General features: G+C 34.4%; 1 protein-coding gene across 9 annotated transcripts in view; it reads left to right on the top strand.

The window, feature by feature from the left end:
* Nucleotides 1-19,260, top strand: part of CEP112 (centrosomal protein 112) — a 401,294-nt gene that overhangs the window by 13,558 nt on the left and 368,476 nt on the right. The window lies entirely within an intron of this gene.

Raw genomic sequence — 19,260 nt, 5'->3', positions numbered from 1 at the left:
GGATAGGTTTACGTTGGGCTTTTATCAAATTTTAAATTTTACCTTTGATATTGTTTTCTGAAATGTTAAAATGTTGGACAGTGGCAATTGAAATGACCTATACTTCATGCTTCACTTCTTATCACCATTATCTTGCTAATTATCTTGCTAATTATCTTGCTAATTTTACTTTTTTGGAATTTGATTTGGTTAACAGTATAGTCTCTCTTTTTTGGTATAATTTTTTTGTTTCTCCCTTAATCAGAGAAATGTTATTAGTAATTTGAAATGCCTTCATGGTTGATGTAGCCTGGTATGTTTTTGAGACCTCAGGTATTATGATGGAAAAGGGCAGATGAACACAATGCAAGAGATCCAGTCCATAAAATTTTTTTACTAGCAAGGGGCAACAAAATGGAGAGGCAAAAAGGAAGAAGTGGTAGGTAGAATTAAGGATGCCTTCAGAAGATTAAAGAGAAATGAATAGATAAGTTAATAGCAGGTGGTGTTAGATACTTTTTTTTTTTTGCAGTCAGGGGAGATTTAAAAATAGAAGTGCTATCATGGAATTTTTGTTAGCCTTATAGCTGGTAAATGGAGGTATAAAGGGATTGTGGTTTGCATATGAAGAAAAACACAATTCTTAGTTTGCCTGCAAAATCCATTAGGTGTTTGCCAAAACATTTCTTGAGTGTCCAACTAAAAGCTGTATTCCTTTCTAGGTAATGAATATGGAGTTTACAGTACAAAGGTGAACTAAAGTAGTTTCCCATGTCTTGGAGCTGAGCAGAAGTTGGAAACTTGTGGTCTTAGACTGAATGAATCATGTGAATAGATTTTTGTTTGACTTATGTAGTATCTTTAAAGATTTTTGAATGAGTTATTCAGACTTAAAAACGGGGAATTTCATATAAATACCTAGTTTTCTGGACAATTTAAAAAACTGGAGACGCACCTGTCTCTCCAGAAGACAGCCATACATTGGAGCTAAGTAATACTTGGCTACTCCTCTAATACAGAATGCCTTCGCTATTTGCTGCTCATTTTTGACACTGAGTTGGAGATCAGTTGCATCTCTTGTTGAGTATGATCTTTCTTCCCTTTTAAGGAGGGTTGAGAGGTAAAAGAAGTACTTCTTTTCACATTTTTACATTATATCACAAGGGGAAAGAAAAGGTAGATAGATGAAGAGGGATTATAAGACTCAAAAAGAGGAGAGAGACTGCATCTTTGTAGAAGTGAAGACTATCCCTACATCTGGCAGCATAATCACTCGTTACCTAGACTGTACAGACTTGAATTTCTAACTGGTGTTTTAGGTAAATAAGGAAGAGAGTTAGGTGCATGGATAATTTCCACATAGCAGTTATAAGTAGTTGTGGGGATATTTGTGAAGATTGAGGTGTGTGTAAAATTAAGATTTAGGGTAGGAATAGATTTGAGATCTCAAGGAGTCCAAGTGAATGGGCTTTTCTTCCTTGGAACAGAGGATAAAATTTAAGAAAATACAGTGAGAATATTCTTCAAATATTAGTGACTTTTCTAGAAAATGATACCGTAATAAAATCTTCATAATTTAAACACATAACTTCTTTTTCTTTGTTGCTCACCTGTAATAAAATGGCATTTAATGCAAATTGTTCAAATATGAGACAAAAATTATTATTATTTTTTATAATAATTCAGGTATATAATAAGTAATTAATGGGAAAAGCAGGCAGTCCTTTGGTCCTCAGTCATTTAGAGCTCACAATTCAAAAAATTCTTACCTAACACCCCAGGTCTGTTTAAGGGACTCTGTGCTTCCTTGCTGCACTCATGACATGCAAAGATTTCATATCTGTCCTCTGTGCTAGATGGTAAATGCTGTGAGGCAGGAACTATGCTTTTCCTATTTGCACTGTTTCCAGCACCTAACACTGGCAAGGAACCTCTTGGGAACTTTGTTAAGTATTTCTATTTGATGAGTGCTTACATGCATGAATGAATGTATCATATTAGGCACTGCCACATACTTAATTTAATCTGTACAAAAACCTTTTGAGATAGGTAGATTGTGACAGAGAAGATGGCCCACAAGGATGAAAAAAACTTTTGGACAAGTTGAGGAAAGAAATTTTAAAGTTAAGAGAAGTGTGGATGTAGACTATAGAGATGCTCTTCACACACTGTGAGGAATATAAAGACAGTGAGCTGGAAAGACATATTGAAATATCTTTCTGGTCAAGTGTCAGAATACCACCAAGGCTTATACCAGTTAGTGTGGCAAAAACAAAACTTCTCAGTATCTTTTCTTATGTTTTTCTCTTAATTTAATTCGATCTATTTTCAATTTTAGTTTGATTTAACATTTTAATCCACATGTACATGAATTAACATATTTGTAATTTTGTATACATGAAGGCATTTAAAAAATAAAACTGACATTTACTTTAAGGCAATAAAATTGATTTAAAAGCCAAATACATAATGAGTGGGATGAGATCAGGAGTGGTGCTGAAGAGTCTACTGATGGTCTGTCTTTGTTTTTCTAAAGTTACTCCTTTACTCTCTGAGTGGTCATCCTGCGGTAATGAAAAAGTTAGTGTCTGCTAGTGTTGACCTAATACATCTAATCAGTTCTGTAAGAAATTGTTTTAAAAAGTTTAAGAGTCTTATAATATTTGACACATGTATGTTTTTATAGTGAATAATTTATTGTTACTTAGAACTGAAGTTTAATGCTGCCTCATAAATTTTACAATCACTTCAACTTGTCCTTTGAAAAACCTCTTTAATCTTAAAAGATTTTCCCCCTTAGTGTTTCTTTTTTGATCACTTTATAAAATCCTGCTTTACTTAGACCTTTTTGTATGTGAAGTATTTCTAATGGCATTTTAGATTATGCTGTTTGTGTCCTAGCCTTTTCATATTACTAAAGATGCAGAGCCCTTTTGAAGCCTCTTTGTTAGGATTCTCTATTCAGTAGACGTGGCACCTTTTCTTTACCTTTATTCTTCCTGTAGGATACAGGGTATAGCTTCATTCCAGACATGTTAGAAGTAGTATGAGATTATATTCAATCATGCTTATCTTCGTGCTTCCCCCCCCCCCACCAAATACACATCATACACTAGTAAACTTAGCATTTCACATCAGTTTTGACACATAGCTTGTTCCATCCTGGTTTTATTCTTTGCTTTCCTTTTTCATATTTCTTGGTTTAAGGTTATGTCATTACCTATGTTTTCTTTTAGAAAAACCACTTTCAAATCATTTTTCTATTTTATTAGAGATCTATTACTGTATTTTAATGCCAAATATATGCTTATTTTCTTGACGGTGAAATATTTTACTTACATTTGAGTTTGGAGCATGGTTTTACAGAATGTTACTGATGAAACTGTAGACTTAGATCTCATCCCTGTGCTGTTTGGCTGACTTCATTTAGTTCTGTAACCATGAGCTGGATCCATATATATATATTACTTCCTGGTCATCCTTCAGGTACTTAACCACTGTGATCTGGTAAAGACATTAATTATCTTTGTGGTAGGCAGATTTTCAGGTGGCTCCATGGTCCTTCTCTGGGTGTTCATAGTCTTGTGTGTGGGCAGGACCTGTGACTTGCTTCTAACTAATAAAGTATGGCAATGGTATTGGGATTTCACTTCCATGATTACATTATGATACATAAGACTCTGTCTTGCCAGCAGACTGGCTCTAATGTCTTGCTGGTTTAAAAGAAGCAGGCTGCCATGAATTCACTAGCTCTAAGGAACTGAACACTGCTGACAATCATGCCAGTGGGGAAAGTGGATCCTTCTCCAGTAGAGTATCCAGATGAGAACCCAACTCTGGGCAAACCATGATGGCAGCCTTGCACGGCCCTAAGCAAAGGACCCAGCTCAGCTGTACCTATGTTTCTGACCCACAGAAACTATGAGAAAATATGTAAAATATATGTTGTTTAAAGCTCTTCAGTTTGTGGTAATTTGTTATGCAGCAATTGGTGACTAATAACAGTTTTTATCCTCATTTTAGGAAATTGTACAAACTATATATAATACATGCTTGTAAAAACCTCAATGTAGAAATATGTGGAATGAAAAGTTGAAATCCTTCTCTCCTTATCCCCCTATTCCACTTGCCTCATGGGAGATAATGGCCATCAGCAATTTGGTGTGTATCATTCTGCAGTAGACACATAGCCACACAAATGTAACTTAACAATTATGAATTAATTTATACTATATGTACTATTTTGCAACTTGCTCTTGCTCTTTTGCCACTTGACTTGTCTGAACCTGTGTCATGTAGTCTGTGTAGTTTGTTTAATTGCGAATCAATAGTGTAGATTTACTGTAATTTAACCTAACTTAACCTATCTCTGTTGCTTTTAATTTTTTTATTGTTATAAAGAATGCTTTAGTTAACATTTTGGTACATATACCATTATGCAACTGCTTGTTTTTTCTGATGCCCAGAAATGAAATTGCTGTTTCAGTAACTAGGTACATTAACAGATTTAATGGATAAACTATTGGTGAGATTATTACTAGGTACAACATCTTGTGGATTGGTAAGAAAAACCTATATGGGCTAGTATGGAGATATCTCTATATAAAATTTTAAAGAAGTATATAAAAGTGTAGTAAGCTTCCTTTTGTGTGTATTTATGTTTTACAGAGGATATATGGACATATGTGTACATGTGTAAGGGATATTTCTGGGTGCCACATTTGAAACAGTTTTACCTTTAGTGTGTAGGACTAGTCTGGGTGGAAAGTTAAAAACTTTTATTTTGTACGTGTCTGTGTTATTTTTAATAGTTTACACACATGTATTTTTTTAAAATTTTATTTATTTATTCATGAGAGACACAGAGAGAGAGAGGCAGAGACTCAGACAGAGGGAGAAGCAGGCTCCATGCAGGGAACCTGACATGGGACTTGATCCTGGGACTCGATCCTGGGTCTCCAGGATCACACTCTGGGCGGAAGGCGGCGCTAAACTGCTGAGCCACCCGGGCTGCCCTACACACACATTTTTTGATAGGTACTATTAGGTTGCCCTCCAAAATACCGTCTTGTTAAGATGTATGGGGATAGACATCATGAACATTAGTGATGTACATTAATATATTTAACTATATGTAACAAATCCACAAATTTAAACATAAGGATGAAATTTTCCCAATAAATACTTGTTGATTTCACTTGTATTTCTAATTTGTTAAAACAGAAATCAAGTGGGATAAATTGTACCATTTATGAAGCATTCCTTGTATGCTAGATAATATTCTAGAAATCTTTGGTAAGTTATATTATCTGATTTCATCCTCTTTATGGTTCTGTAAGATTGGCGTGATGGGCCTTTGTATTTATAGATGAGATAACAGCGTCAGTAATGTCATGCCACTTTCCCAGTGATGGATTCAGTTATGGAATCTAGGTCTTGATGATTCTAGACCTCATGTTCTTTTCTAACCTACCATGTAGGCATGAGTACTTTTTGTAGCAAGTATGGAAATGCCCCTTTCATCCATCTTTTTCTCCCCTTGAGCTGCATCGGCAGTCCTGGGTGACCGTGCCTTTGTTCTTGGTTATTTCTAGATTGAGCTGAAATGAGGCAGTTTGCCTTTTTTCAAATCTTACTTTTGACACTTGGCAACCATGTATCCTCAGGCAAATTACTTAATTTCCCAAAACCTGGGTTTCACCATTTGTAAAATGGAGACACAGAGCCTCTGACATGGGACCTGGGAAAGTGCTAGCTGTTGTGGCCACCATCTTTTGGCATGATGATTGTTATTTTAATAGTTCCTGTGGGGGCTTCCTTATTAGTTTGTTTGACCATTGTTTTGCTTCTCTAATTATCTACTCTTCCTAAAGGATATTATCTTAAAATCCATTGGTCAATTATTTTTAATTACTAAAAATCATGTGTTCTTGAGAAAAATAAATTAATGGCTATGTAGAAGGTTCTCATTGTAAACATGAATCCTGCACACTCTCAGAAAGAGTGTTAAGAGTATTTTAAAAGAGACTTCAAAAGAATCTTTATTTAAATAACTCAGCAAATCCCTTTCCCCCCAGATAGAAGGAATAACAATGTAGCTGCTCCCCCCGCTTAAAATTTTTTTTTTTGCATTTGGTCATACCCTGAATTAGAAGCTGTCTAAGTAGACATAAGTTCACGTCATCTTTGTATATTCTTTTTTTGTGCATTACCCCAAACACAGAACACAAAGATAATAGGTTGTATTCTTGTCTTATGATTCTGTGAAGCTTCTTTTTAATGGCTTATAATTATTTTTATGACTTTTCAGTGAAGTATGATGTGGTCTGGTAGCTTATCACCAAAGTGAAGTTAGGGTCTAGGATAGAAAAGATGAAAAAGAATGATTTAATACCATTTATTTTTACTTGAAACTTTGCTTAAAAGTTATGGGTTAGGAGAGGGTGGAGGGGAATAAAGATGAATCAGCCTGTGTACTAATGGAAGAAACACATGGATTCTGCTTATTTTAGAGGACTTTGTTCATGAAAAATAAGTCATTAGTTTAGATTTCTTTAGAAGCCATTTTATAAAGAGGTACCATCTACATTACATAAAAATTTTAGGAGTGTGCAAACAACTATTATTTATTGTATATTACTTTTACCGTATTAGATATAGGTTATCTTTATATGAATTAAAGTTTTATCTTTTAATTTATATTGTGTTCTCTAAATAATAAATTTGTTCATACCTATAAGAAAGGACTTGGAGAATAATTATCCTACTTTAAGTGATTATAGAGGACTATAATTTTTGCATCTTGCTTTAATGAGATCCTTCCATGGGTTATTTGATGCCAGATTTTAGTTTGGAATGAAGAATCTAATTATAGCCCTGCCCTTATGGAAAATATGATTTGCTTTACAATGATCTCTTTATGATGTGGTTTTCCAGGAATGCATTGCAGCAAAAAGCCAGGACTGTGTATGTCCTTTAAAAATGTCTCCCATTACAGCTAGCATTTCATTTGCTTATGCAGTTTAATAACATGGCCAGCAGATGGTGATCAAGTATAATGAAAGTGTACTTGTGATCCAGTATGTCAGATCTTTGTGAAAAAACATTTTTCACTTTAAAAATAATGATGTAGGGGATCCCTGGGTGGCGCAGCGGTTTAGCGCCTGCCTTTGGCCCAGGGCGCGATCCTGGAGACCCGGGATCGAATCCCACATCGGGCTTCCGGTGCATGGAGCCTGCTTCTCCCTCTGCCTGTGTCTCTGCCTCTCTCTCTCTCTCTTTCTGTGACTATCATAAATAAAAAAAAGTTTAAAAAAAAAATAATGATGTAATTTTTTAGTCTGGATACCTAAAAAACTGTAAAAAAAAAATCTCTTTTCACTGTTAAGCTCTATTTTTATATGTAAATGAAATTAACACTATAAATAGCCCCTGCTCCTAAATTGTTGGATGAGTATATGGGGGAGCTGATCAATACCTTTCCTTCCTAGGGATACTTTTTTTTTTTTTAAGATTATTTATTTATTTATTTATTTATTTATTTATTTATTTATTTATTCATGAGAAACACCGAGAGAGAGGCAGAGACATAGGCAGAGGGAGAATCCCTCTCCTGCAGGGAGCCTGATGTGGAACTCTATCCCAAGACACCGCGATCAAGCCCTGGGCCAAAGGCAGACCTCAACCACTGAGCCACCCAGGTGCCCCTTTCATAGGGGTTCTTTATATCCACTGGCATAAATAAATATGTTTGGTAATACATAGAGTAAAACATCCTTAAATGTTCACTAAGTACATTCATTATATTTAGGAATAGCCCCATTGTTTGGGCAAAGATATATTCTATAATAGCATGGTCCAGTAGAACTTTCTGCATAGAAATGGTCTGTGGCCACAGTGTCCAACACAGTAGCCACTAAGCCATTCACATATGACTACTAAGCACTTGAAATGTGACTACACTGAATTTAACATTGCAATTAATTTAAACAGCCACAGTGATTTAGTGGCTGCTGTATTGGGCTTGGAGCTGTAGACCTGAGTCTTCTGTGGGGGTGTTGTAAAACCTGACCTGCTAGTGGAGACCTGCTGTTTAGGTGGGGCAGGGGGATGCAGACAGGGACTAGGAGTTGAGTGTTGTTGCATATAAATTGCCTCTGCTCCAGAGGAGACCTTTCTGTGCTTCTTTGCAATTTACAGGTATATCTCTTCTTTGATGATAATCACTCATGATCAACACCTAGTTGCTTTTCTTTCAGTTAGTGTCAGGTTTCGGAGGAGTTCTCGTGAATATATATTTTTGAAAGAAAGAAAAATTGATCATTTTTCTTAAAATTTTTTATCATTTTATTTGGGTAGACCACTTAGGATGTATTATATCTGATTAATTTGATATTTTTGATACAATAGCCACTTAATCTTGAGCTGTAGAAATAAGTCTGCTACATAAATGAAGAATGAAAACTGTTTCTTAGGATACTCCATAACACATAATGTTTCACTCATGAAACCACTTAACTACTCATTAATTTTCAATATTAGCATACCAATTAAATATCATTCTTCGGTGTTTACCAAGACAAGGAAGTGGCAACAAATTGTAACTGAGATGGAATTGATTTGAAAATAATGGCCTTGCTTTTCTCTCAGGCCTTTTTTTTTTTTTCTGAGTCATATTTTTTAGAAATTTGGTCACTTTTAAAAAAATTTTTAATGAATGGGGCTTTGTAATAACATCTTTTTATTTCATGAGTAAGTTTCTTTTTGTGAGATCATACTATTGAACAGTTTTGATTGTTCTTTTAATAAAAAGGGATGACAGTATGCTTATATTAACATAAAATTTAATTTTAAGGTTAACTAAAATACTCTCTAAGTGTTATCTGTTAAACCAGAGATCTATTAATAAATGTTGACTTAATTGTTTGACTTAAAGACATTCTTATTTTTAATTTTTAAAATGAATTGTGTTGTTTTAAGGTAGGAAGTAGGGAAAACATGAAGTCTTAAGTTGTTTATGAATCTCTGGTCATTTTTTAATTTTGTTAAGCATCTAATTTTTTTCATTTAGTTTTGTTTTTGTTCCTAATAAAGTTCCCTTTGAAAAATTAAGTATGTTGTGGATCATTGAAAGTTATTTTTTTCTTATTTTCAGTGTTATTTGATAGTTTACTGCATTATTAATTGTTACTATTTATTATGTTTCATTTGTATTTTCCAATACCTTAAGAAGATGATTCTTCAGATTGTATATAACATTATTACCTGCTGCTCAGATGAATGCAAAGACATGAAATCTAGTTCTTATTTTAGTTTTGTGATCATTTATAATGCAGTAGTTGTGCAGGAGTTATATTACTCTTGTGATATTTTACAGCTGTAAAACAGCATACATGTAAAAAGTGTGTAAAAATACATAGATACACTTTAAAGAACAATTACAAAATAATACTTCTAATAATACCCCATACTTGTAGCCTACTCATGAAATAGCATGTTATAGTACTCCAGGAGACCTTTAGATGTCCTTCCCTACTGGCTCCTCTTCCCATCTGAGAGGATCATTGTCCTGTCTTCTGTGTTAATCATTTCTTTGCTTTTTGATTTTTTGAATGTTATATAAATGGGACCATCGTTTACGTATTATTTTGAAGCTTCTTTTTCTCATCATATTTTTCAGATTCACCCATGTTAATAAATGTAGCTGTAGTTCATTCTTTGTGACAAACTTTTAAAATTAACATGTAACATACAAGGCACGATATCAGGTCTAAAGCTTGATGAAGTCTTACAAAATAAATACTGTTATGTAATCACCTTCTAAATCAAGATAGAGAACATCACCAACTCTCCAGAAACCTGTCTTGCTCCTTCCCAGTCACTTATCATCCCTCCGAAGTAACCACTATTCTGCATTATGTCACTATAGATTAGTTTTAATTGTTTCTGATTCATAAAGTATGTTCACTTTTTTCTATTCATTGGCTCAACATTATGTTGTGAGATTGATTCATGTTGTTGCATTTATCAATGGATTATATTTTTAGTTTACTGCTGTGTGAATATATCACATTTATTTATCCATTCTACTGTTTTTTTTTTTTTTTTTTAGCCATTCTACTGTTATGGGACATTTTTTTTTTCCCCAGGTTTTGGCTATTATAAATAATTCTATGGTGAACATTCTTTTACGTGTCTTTTCGTGCAGTATGTTGACTTGGAAGTGTAATTACAGTAGATAATGCCAAAGAGTTTTCCAAAATGGTTATAGGAATTTACATTTCCATGGTAGGACTTCAGAGCCTGTGGCTCCTCATCTTTCCTGTCAGTTTCTTTTAGTTTTAGCAATTCTAGTGTGGTGTTTTAATTTGCACTTTTCCTCATGACTAATGACTTTGAGCACTTTTCTCCATGCTTTTTGGCCATCTGGATGTGCACTTTTATGAAGTTCCTACTCATTTTTTAATAAAACATTGTCATTCTTTTCTGTATTGATTTGTTCTAATTATATATTGTGGATACAAATTGTTGATATATGTATGGGAGATATCTTCTCCCACTTTCACTGTGTCTTCTGTTGAATGTTATTAATTATAGTTTTATCTGTTATTTGAGATATTGTTTGTGTTTGTTTTTGTGTGTCTTGTTTAAGATTTCTTGCCTTTGCCTAACCCAGGATCATGGAGATACTTGCCTATATTAGCTTCTAGAAGCTTTCTAGTTTTATCTTTCTCATTTAGGTATGTGCTACATCTGGAATTGATTTTTGTATATGAAGTGAGGTAGGGCTCCCTGCCATACCCCCTTGCTACCGCCCAGGATAGCAGATAGCCATTTGATCCAGCATCTTAAAAGAAAAAAGCCATTCTCCTGTAGTTGGCATCATTATTGTAAACTATGAAATCTTATTTGTGTGGGTTTGTTTCTGGACTCTTGTCCCTTCCATTGGTCTGTTTGTCTATCTGTGTGCTGTTCTACTCTGCCTTAATTACCAAAGCTTTGAAATAAATCTTGATTTTTTAGTAGTATAGTTATGCCCTCCAGTTTTCTTCTTCAAGATTGCTTTGGCTCTTCTTGGTTCTTCACATTCTCATTTAAAATTTATTATTAGCTGGCCAGTTTATACACACTCACCTCCATTGAGATTGTGATTGGCAATGTATTGAGTCTGTATATCAATTTGGGAAGAACTAATATCTTTATAATTTTGAATTACACTCCAAGGCTCAGGCAAGTAGTGATCTGTTTTTTGTCTCTATAGTTTTGCCTTTCCTAGAAATTTCATATGAGTGGAATCATAAAGTATATAGTCTTATGCATCCGGTTCTTTCACTTGGTGCATTGTTACTGACATTCATGTTGCATGTATCTATAGTCTATTCCTTTTTAACCCTGAATGGTTTTCCATTGATGAGTAAATCATCAATAAACATTTTGTTTATCCATTCACTAGTTAGTGGATATTTAGATTGTTATCAGACTTTGGCTATTATAAATAATGCTGCTGTGGACATTCATATTGCATATTGCAGATTTTTGTTTGAACACGTGGTTTTCATTTCCTTTGGGTAGAATTCTAGCAGTGAGTTGTATGATAAGTGTACAATTTAACTTTATAAGAGAAATACCAAACCATGTACCAAAGGGGCAGTACCGTTTTACATCCCTATTAGCAGTGTGTGAGTGTTTCAGTTTTTTTACATCCTCAACTCTTGGTATTATCAGTGTTTTTGATTTTGGTCATTTTGATGGGCATGTAGTGGTATCACATTGTGGTTTTAATTTGTATCCCCTAATAACTCATTATGCTGAGCATCTTTTCATGTGCTTAATGGCCATTTGTGTTTCATCTTTGGCAAAACATCTGTTCCAGTAGTTAACCTGCTCCCTACATGCTCAACTACAATAATCACTATAGACATTTCTAAAAAGGAGAATAATAAGAGTCACAAAATAGTCACTGGCCCATAGCAATTCTGAAATCTAGTTGGGTAGGTATTGGGAATTCCTTAATTCAGGCTTAAGACCTGGGAATAATATTCCATGTCTCTTGACTCCTCCCACTAGGTTCTTGATTCCGTCTTCTGAGTTCTTCCTTTTTCATGAAAGATAGCATGTATTTGCAGCTGAGCAGTTTTCTCAGTTGCTTCCTTCTAGAAGACTTTGGGGGTCCGGTGGTCCCTTTTCATTTTGTACACTTATCTTTTTCAGTCCAGGAGAGTAGTTATTTTGCTTATATAATGTTTTAAAAAGATTTCATGTATTTATTCATGAGGGACACACAGAGGCAGAGACATAGGCAGAGGGAGAAGCAGGCTCCCTCCAGGGAGCCCGATGCAGAACTTGATCCCAGGACTCCAGGATCACGACCTGAGCCAAAGGCAGAGGCTCAACCACTGAGCCATGCAGGTGCTCCACTGATATAATTGAAGGACAATGACTTTAACCTTTCTAGAGACTCTGTTTGAGAGAATCTTTATGTCATAGCCTTTATTTTTTTTAAAGGTCTCCATGTGTGAATGTATAGAGCGCTCTGATGTACCACCTTTAATATTTTTGATCTTAAAAGGTTTTTTATCTGTACTCTTGGCTTTATCTCTAAGCAATGCCCAAACTTCACTTGGATGCCATTCTTACTTTAGCATCTTTTGCCAGCTGGAGACTAGGAATTTTTAAAATGATGAAGTCCTGCTTCTTTTTTCTTTAAGTGTCCTCCACTATATTTTTTCTCTCCTTTTGCATTTTACTATAGGCAACAAGAACTACTTTGCTTGGAAATCTCCTTCACTATATCACTCACCCAATTTACTAAGTACTTTTTCTATTTTACATGTTACTGAAGGTGATAGTATAGCTTTCTGCCATTGTAGTAAAAGAATACCTCTTCCTCTAATTTTCAATAACATGTCTCTCACTTTGTCTTGAGTTCTCACTAGCAATGTCCTTAAATTTAAGATTTCTACTAACAGCTCTTCAAGTCAATTTTGTCTTACTCTAGCTTACTACTCAGTCATTCCAACCTCTAACCACTATCTGATTCAAAAGACTTTTCCACATTTTAGAGTAGTAATAAAAATCTGTATTAGTTGTCTATTGCTGAATAACAAATTACTCCCAAGTCTTAGCAGCTTAAAAATAATAAATATTTATTATCATGTGGACATGGCTTAGCTGGGATTTTGGCTCAGGTTCTCTTATAAACATACAGTTAAAGTATTTGTGGGATGTTTGTCTGAGGGCCTCAGTCTTACGGCTTTCATTTAGAGGCTTCCCTCTGTTCCTTGTTTAGACTTTATCCAGCATGCAGCATGGCAGCTGGCTTGCATTGGAGAGAATAAGCAAGATGGAAACCAGGCTCTTTTTGTAAGCTAATCTTGGCAGTGATAGCTTGTCACTTGTAGATTCAGGTTATTAGAAGTAAATCATTAGATTCACTGTATACTCAATAAAAAGGGCTTATAGAAGGGCATGAATACCGGGAAATGGGGATCATTGGGAGCCACATTAGATGTTATGTAGCACATACCTAGAACAAGTATCAAAAATAAAATAGACATATAACTGGGAATAAATATAGCTAGAGGGATTAAAATGGAATACAGTAAAATAGTCAACACAAAAGAAGGTAGGGAAGAACAGAGGAACAAAGGAGATGGGAAAAATATGAAATAAATAGCAAAGTGACATATTAAATAGAACCATATCAATAATCATGTTAAATGTAAATGGACTCAACAGCCCAATCCACAGGCAGTGATTGTTATATTGGATAAAAAAACAAGAACTAATTGTATGTTATCTCTGAGACATACTTTAATATACAAAGACAAGTAAATTGAAAGAGATGTAGAATGTAGAGATCTAAAATGAAAACAAGGATAAGAAAGTTGGAATGCTGTATTTAATATCAGGTAAAATAGAGGGTAAGCTAGGGAGAATTATTAGGAACAAACAATTTTGTAATGATACAAGAGTCAGTTCATAAACATGACATAACAATTATAAATGCGTATGTAGAAAATAAGCAGGGGGATCCTTGGGTGGCTCAGCGGCATGGCGCCTGCCTTTGGCCCAGGGCGTGATCCTGGAGTCCTGGGATCGAGTCCCATGTCAGGCTCCTGGCATGGAGCCTGCTTCTCCTTCCTTCTGTGTCTCTGGCTCTCTCTCTCTCTCTCTCTTTCTCTATCATAAATAAATAAAAAAAAATAAATCTTTAAAAAAATAATAAGCAAATAATCTTCAAAAACAAGAGGCAAAAATTATAGCTAAAGGGAGAAATAGACAAATCCATAAATGTTGCAGATTTTAACACCCTTTCTTAGGAACTGATGGAGCAGAAAAATCAGTAAGGCTAAAGGACTTGAACAATGCACTGACCCACCTCAGCCTCATTGACATCTATAAAATACCCCACCCAATAGGTGCAGATTACACATTCTTTAAGTACACATGGAATGTTCATCCAGATAGGTCATGTCTAGGTCATAAAAGAAATCTCAGTTGATCAAAAGATGAAAGACACAGAGTATGTATTCTGTCCTCGTTTGAATTTAATGAGAAATGAACAATAGTAGTATTGTACATCCAGAAAAGCCCTCAAATGTTTATAAATTTAAAAAATAACTTCTTTTTAAAAAAGATTTTCTTTATTCATGAGAAACACAGAGAGAGAGGTAGGGACATAGGCAGAGGGAGAAGCAGGCTCCCTGTGAGATTCCGGGATCACAACCTGAGCCAAAGGCAGACGCTCAACCCCTGAGCCACCCAGGCACCCCTTTTAAAAAAGATCTTATATTTAAGTGATCTCCACACCCAATGTGGGGCTTGAACTCACAACCCTGAGTCACATGCCTCACTGACAGCCAGGTGCCCCCAAAATATCACTTCTAAGGAACTCATTGGTCAAGAAAGAAATCACAAGGAAATTTAGAAAATATTTCAAACAAAGGATAAGGAAAATATAAAACTTAAAGGTACAGCTAGGGAAATTTACAGTTTTTAATGTTTATAACAGAAAAGGAGATAACAAAAATCAGTGATCACAGCTTCCCTTTTTGGAAGCTAGAAAAATAAGAGATGAGTGAACCCAATGTAAGTAAAATGAAGGAAATAATATAAATAGTAGAAATCAATGCAACAGAAAACAATAGAGAAAGATCAATGGACCAGGCATTAATTTTTTTTTTTTTGAAAAGCTAAATAAAATTGGTTAATACTGGTCAGACTGATCAATTAAAAAGAAATACATGGACAAATATAAAAACCTGTAGAATTTTTAATTTTGGTGTGTAATTCCATTTTTTTTAATTCCATTTTTTTAAGAGTAAAAAGTAATATGCATAAAATAGTTATAAATATGTGTTAATGAATACATGGTATGAATAACAGAATTGTGGGGAGAGATGTGGAGCTATAAAGTAGTAGAGTTTTTGCATGCAATTGAAGTTTAAAATATATTGTTAAACTTTAGGATTTGTGTGTATGTGTGTGTGTGTATGTGAGTGTGAGATCTTCATGGTAACCACAAAGAAAATATACAGAAAAGGCTATGAGAAGGGAATCAAAACATGTTACTACAGAGAAATCAACTAAAAAGGGCAGCAGTAAGGGAGGAAATGAGAGACAAAGAAGCTATAAGAATACAGAAGATGGCAATAATAAGATTTTGTCTATCACTAATTAATTGCATTATGTGTAAATGGTTAAACTCCAGAATGAAAAGTCATGGCTTAGCAGAATGGATAAAAAATGCCAACTATATGCTGTTTACAGGAGATTCACTTTAGATCTAAGGAGACACACACATTGAAAATGAAAAGATAAAAAAAAGATATTCCATGTAAATGGTAACCAAAGGAGAGCAGATATGGCTACATATCATACAAAAGTATGATTTTCTTAATTTAAGAAGTTTTAATGAGACAAGGACATTATATTATGATAAAAAGGTCAATTCACCAAGAAAACATAACCATTACAAGTATATTCACCAAACATCTGAAGTCCTAAATATATGAGACAAACATTGATAGAACTAAAGGGAGAAATAGCTCTACAATAATAGTAGAAAACTCCAGTACCCCACATTCCCACATTCAATAATGTATATAACAATCAGAAGACTTGAACAACACTATGGACCAATTGGGCCAAACAGATAGATGCAGAGCTTTCTACATAACAACAGCAGACTACACATTTTTCTCAAGTGTGCTTTGAATATTATCTAGGGTAAACCATATGATAAGCTACAAAAAGGTCTTAAAGAATTGAACTCACAAAGAGTATTTTTTTTTTTCTGATCAAAATATAGGGAAACTAGAAGTCAATAGCAGAAGTAAAACTGGAAAATTCACAAATGTGTGGAAATTATAATAACTCTAAGCAAGCAGTGAGTCAAAGAAGAAATCAAAAGGGATATTAGAAAATATCTTGAGATAAATGAAAACGAATACAACAACATACCAAAATTTATGAGAGGTTGTGAAAGTAGTGCTAAGAGGGAAATGTATAGCTGTAAAAGCTTACAGTAAAAACGAAGGATCTCATATTGACAACCTAAATTTGCATCTTAAGGAACTAGAAAAAGAAGAACAAACTCCAAAGTTAGCAGAAGGGAAATAATAAAAATTAGAGCAGAGATAAACAAAATGGAGAATGAAAAAGACATTAGGGAAAAAATAATACCAAGAGTTGTTTTCTTAAAAAAAATTCAACAAAATTGACAAACCTTTAGCTGAATTGACTAGAAAAGAAAGAAGACTAAAGGAACTGAAATTAGAAATGAAAGAGGGGATATTACAACTGTTTTAATAGAAATAAAAAGGATTATAGGTGAGTATGATGAGCTGATATATTCCAACAAATGGGATAAGCCAGATGAAATGACCAAATTACTAGAAATACATAATCTACCAAGAGGAGATAGAAATCACAAAGAGATAGAAAATCTGAAAAGACCTCTAACTGTTAAGGTGATTGAAGGAATATTCAGCAGTTTCACAACAAAGAAAAGCCTTCGCCCATATGGCTTCATGGGTAAATTTTACTGAGCATCTAAAGAATATTTAATACCAGTCCTCAGACTCTTCCAAAAATTGAAGAGGAGGAAACACTTTCAAATTCATGGCATGAGGTCAGCATTATTCTGATACTAAAGCTGGGTAAAGACTACTGGAAAACTACAGACCAATTTCCCTGATGAATATTGATGTAAAAAATCTTAAAAAAAAGAATAACTAGCCTACAACTTGGCAGCATATTAAAAGGATTATTTACCATGACCAAGTGGGATATTCCTGGAATGTAAGGGTAATTCAACATATGAAACTCAATCAATATAATACCTACATTAACGGAATGATGGAAAAAACCACAAGATCATCTCAATTCATGCAGAAGAAGCATCTGACAAATTTAATACCCTTTTATGACAAAAATGCTTAATAAACTAGGAATGGAAGGGAATTATCTCAAAATAATAGTCCATGTATGAAAAGCAGACAGCTAACATCATACTTCATGTTGAAAGACAGACTTTCCGCTAAGGTCAGGAACAGGACAATGATGCCCACTCTTGTCACTTCAGTACAGTGCTAGAAGTTCTAGCCAGCGCAATTAGGCAAGAAAAAGAAATAAAAAGCATCCAAATTGGAAAGAAAGTAAAATCATTTCTGTTCACAGATGACATGATCTTATACACAGAAAACCCTATGTATTCTATAAAAAACTGTTAGAACTAATAAATTTAACAAAGCAGCGGGATACAATACCAACACAAAAATCAGTTGCGTTATTTTATATGCTAACAGTAAACAATCTAAAAAGGAATGAAGAAAACAATCCTATTTGCAATAGCATGACAATGAATAAAATACTTAGGAATTAAAGAGGTGAAAAACTACAAAATGTTGCTGAAAGATATTAAAGAAGGCATTAAAAAATGAAAAGACATCCTGTGCTCATGGAAGATTTAATATGTTAAGATGCCAGTATATTCAAAGTGATATATGGATCCAATGCAGTACTATCAAGATTCCAGTGACGTGTTTTTTTTCTTCCCTCAGAAATACAAAAATCCATCCTAAAATTCATATGGAATCTCAAGTGACAATGAATAGCCAAAACAATCTTGGAAAAGAAGAGCAAAACTGGAATCCTCACTCTTCCTGATTTTAAAATTTATTGCAAAACCATAGTTACCAAAACAGTGGTATTAGCATAAAGACAGACATATATAGAATAATACCCCAGAAATAACCTCTTGCACATATGATCAAATTATTTTTGACAAGGGTACCAAGACCAGTCAATAGGAAAAGAACAGATTTTTCAGCAAATTTTGCGGGGAAAACTGGATGCAAAACATGCAAAAGAATGAAGGTGGACTTTTACCTTACAGTATATACAAAAATTAACTCAGAATGGATCAAGACCTAAACATAAGAGCTACAACTATACAACTTTTAGTTGAAAATATAGAGGAGAAGCTTCATGACAGTGGGTTTAATAATGGCTATGACACCAAAAGCAGAAAAATAGATGAGTTACATCAAAATTAAAAATTAATGTGTATCAAAGGATACAGTCAACAGAATGAAAAGACATCTCATGCAATGGGAGAGAATATTTGCAAATTGAAACATGATTAGTCTTCAGAATATATATCAAAAATTCTACAAGTTGGGATGGTTGGATGGCTCAGTCGATTAGGTTTCCAACTCTTGATTTGTGGCTTGGGTCATGATTTCGGGGTCGTGGGATTGAGCCCTGAGTTGGGCTCTTTGCCCATCTTGGAGTCTGCTTGAGATTTTCTCACTCTCTCTCTTGTCCCTACCCTCCCCAACCTCCGCTGCCAGGCTCACCCACACATGCATTGTTTCTACAAAGAAAAACAAAAGCAAAAATTCTACAACTCAGTGTCAAGAAGAAGACCTGTCTGGTCACAAAGTAGGCAAAAAACCTTGAATAGACATTTCTCCAGAGAAGTTACACAAATGGCCAAGAAACACATGAAAAGATGCTCTGGAATGCAAATCAAAAATATGCTAAGATATACCTCACAGCTATTAGGATGGCTGCTAGTAAAAAAACTCATCAACTAGAATAGTTGTTTCTTAGTAGCAAGGATGTGGAGAATTGGGACCCTGGTGCACTATTGGGAGGAATGTAAAATGTGATAGGCTACTGTGTTAAATAGTATGCCAGTTCCTCAAATAAATTAAAAATAGTTACCTTATGATCTAGCAAACCAACTTCTAGGTATATATCCAAAAGAATTGA

This window comes from Canis lupus, chromosome 9 (assembly GCF_003254725.2).
Source record: "Canis lupus dingo isolate Sandy chromosome 9, ASM325472v2, whole genome shotgun sequence".
NCBI lineage: Eukaryota > Metazoa > Chordata > Mammalia > Carnivora > Canidae > Canis > Canis lupus.
Note: the sequence above shows the minus strand (reverse complement) of the source record. Positions and strands in the feature narration are given on the sequence as shown.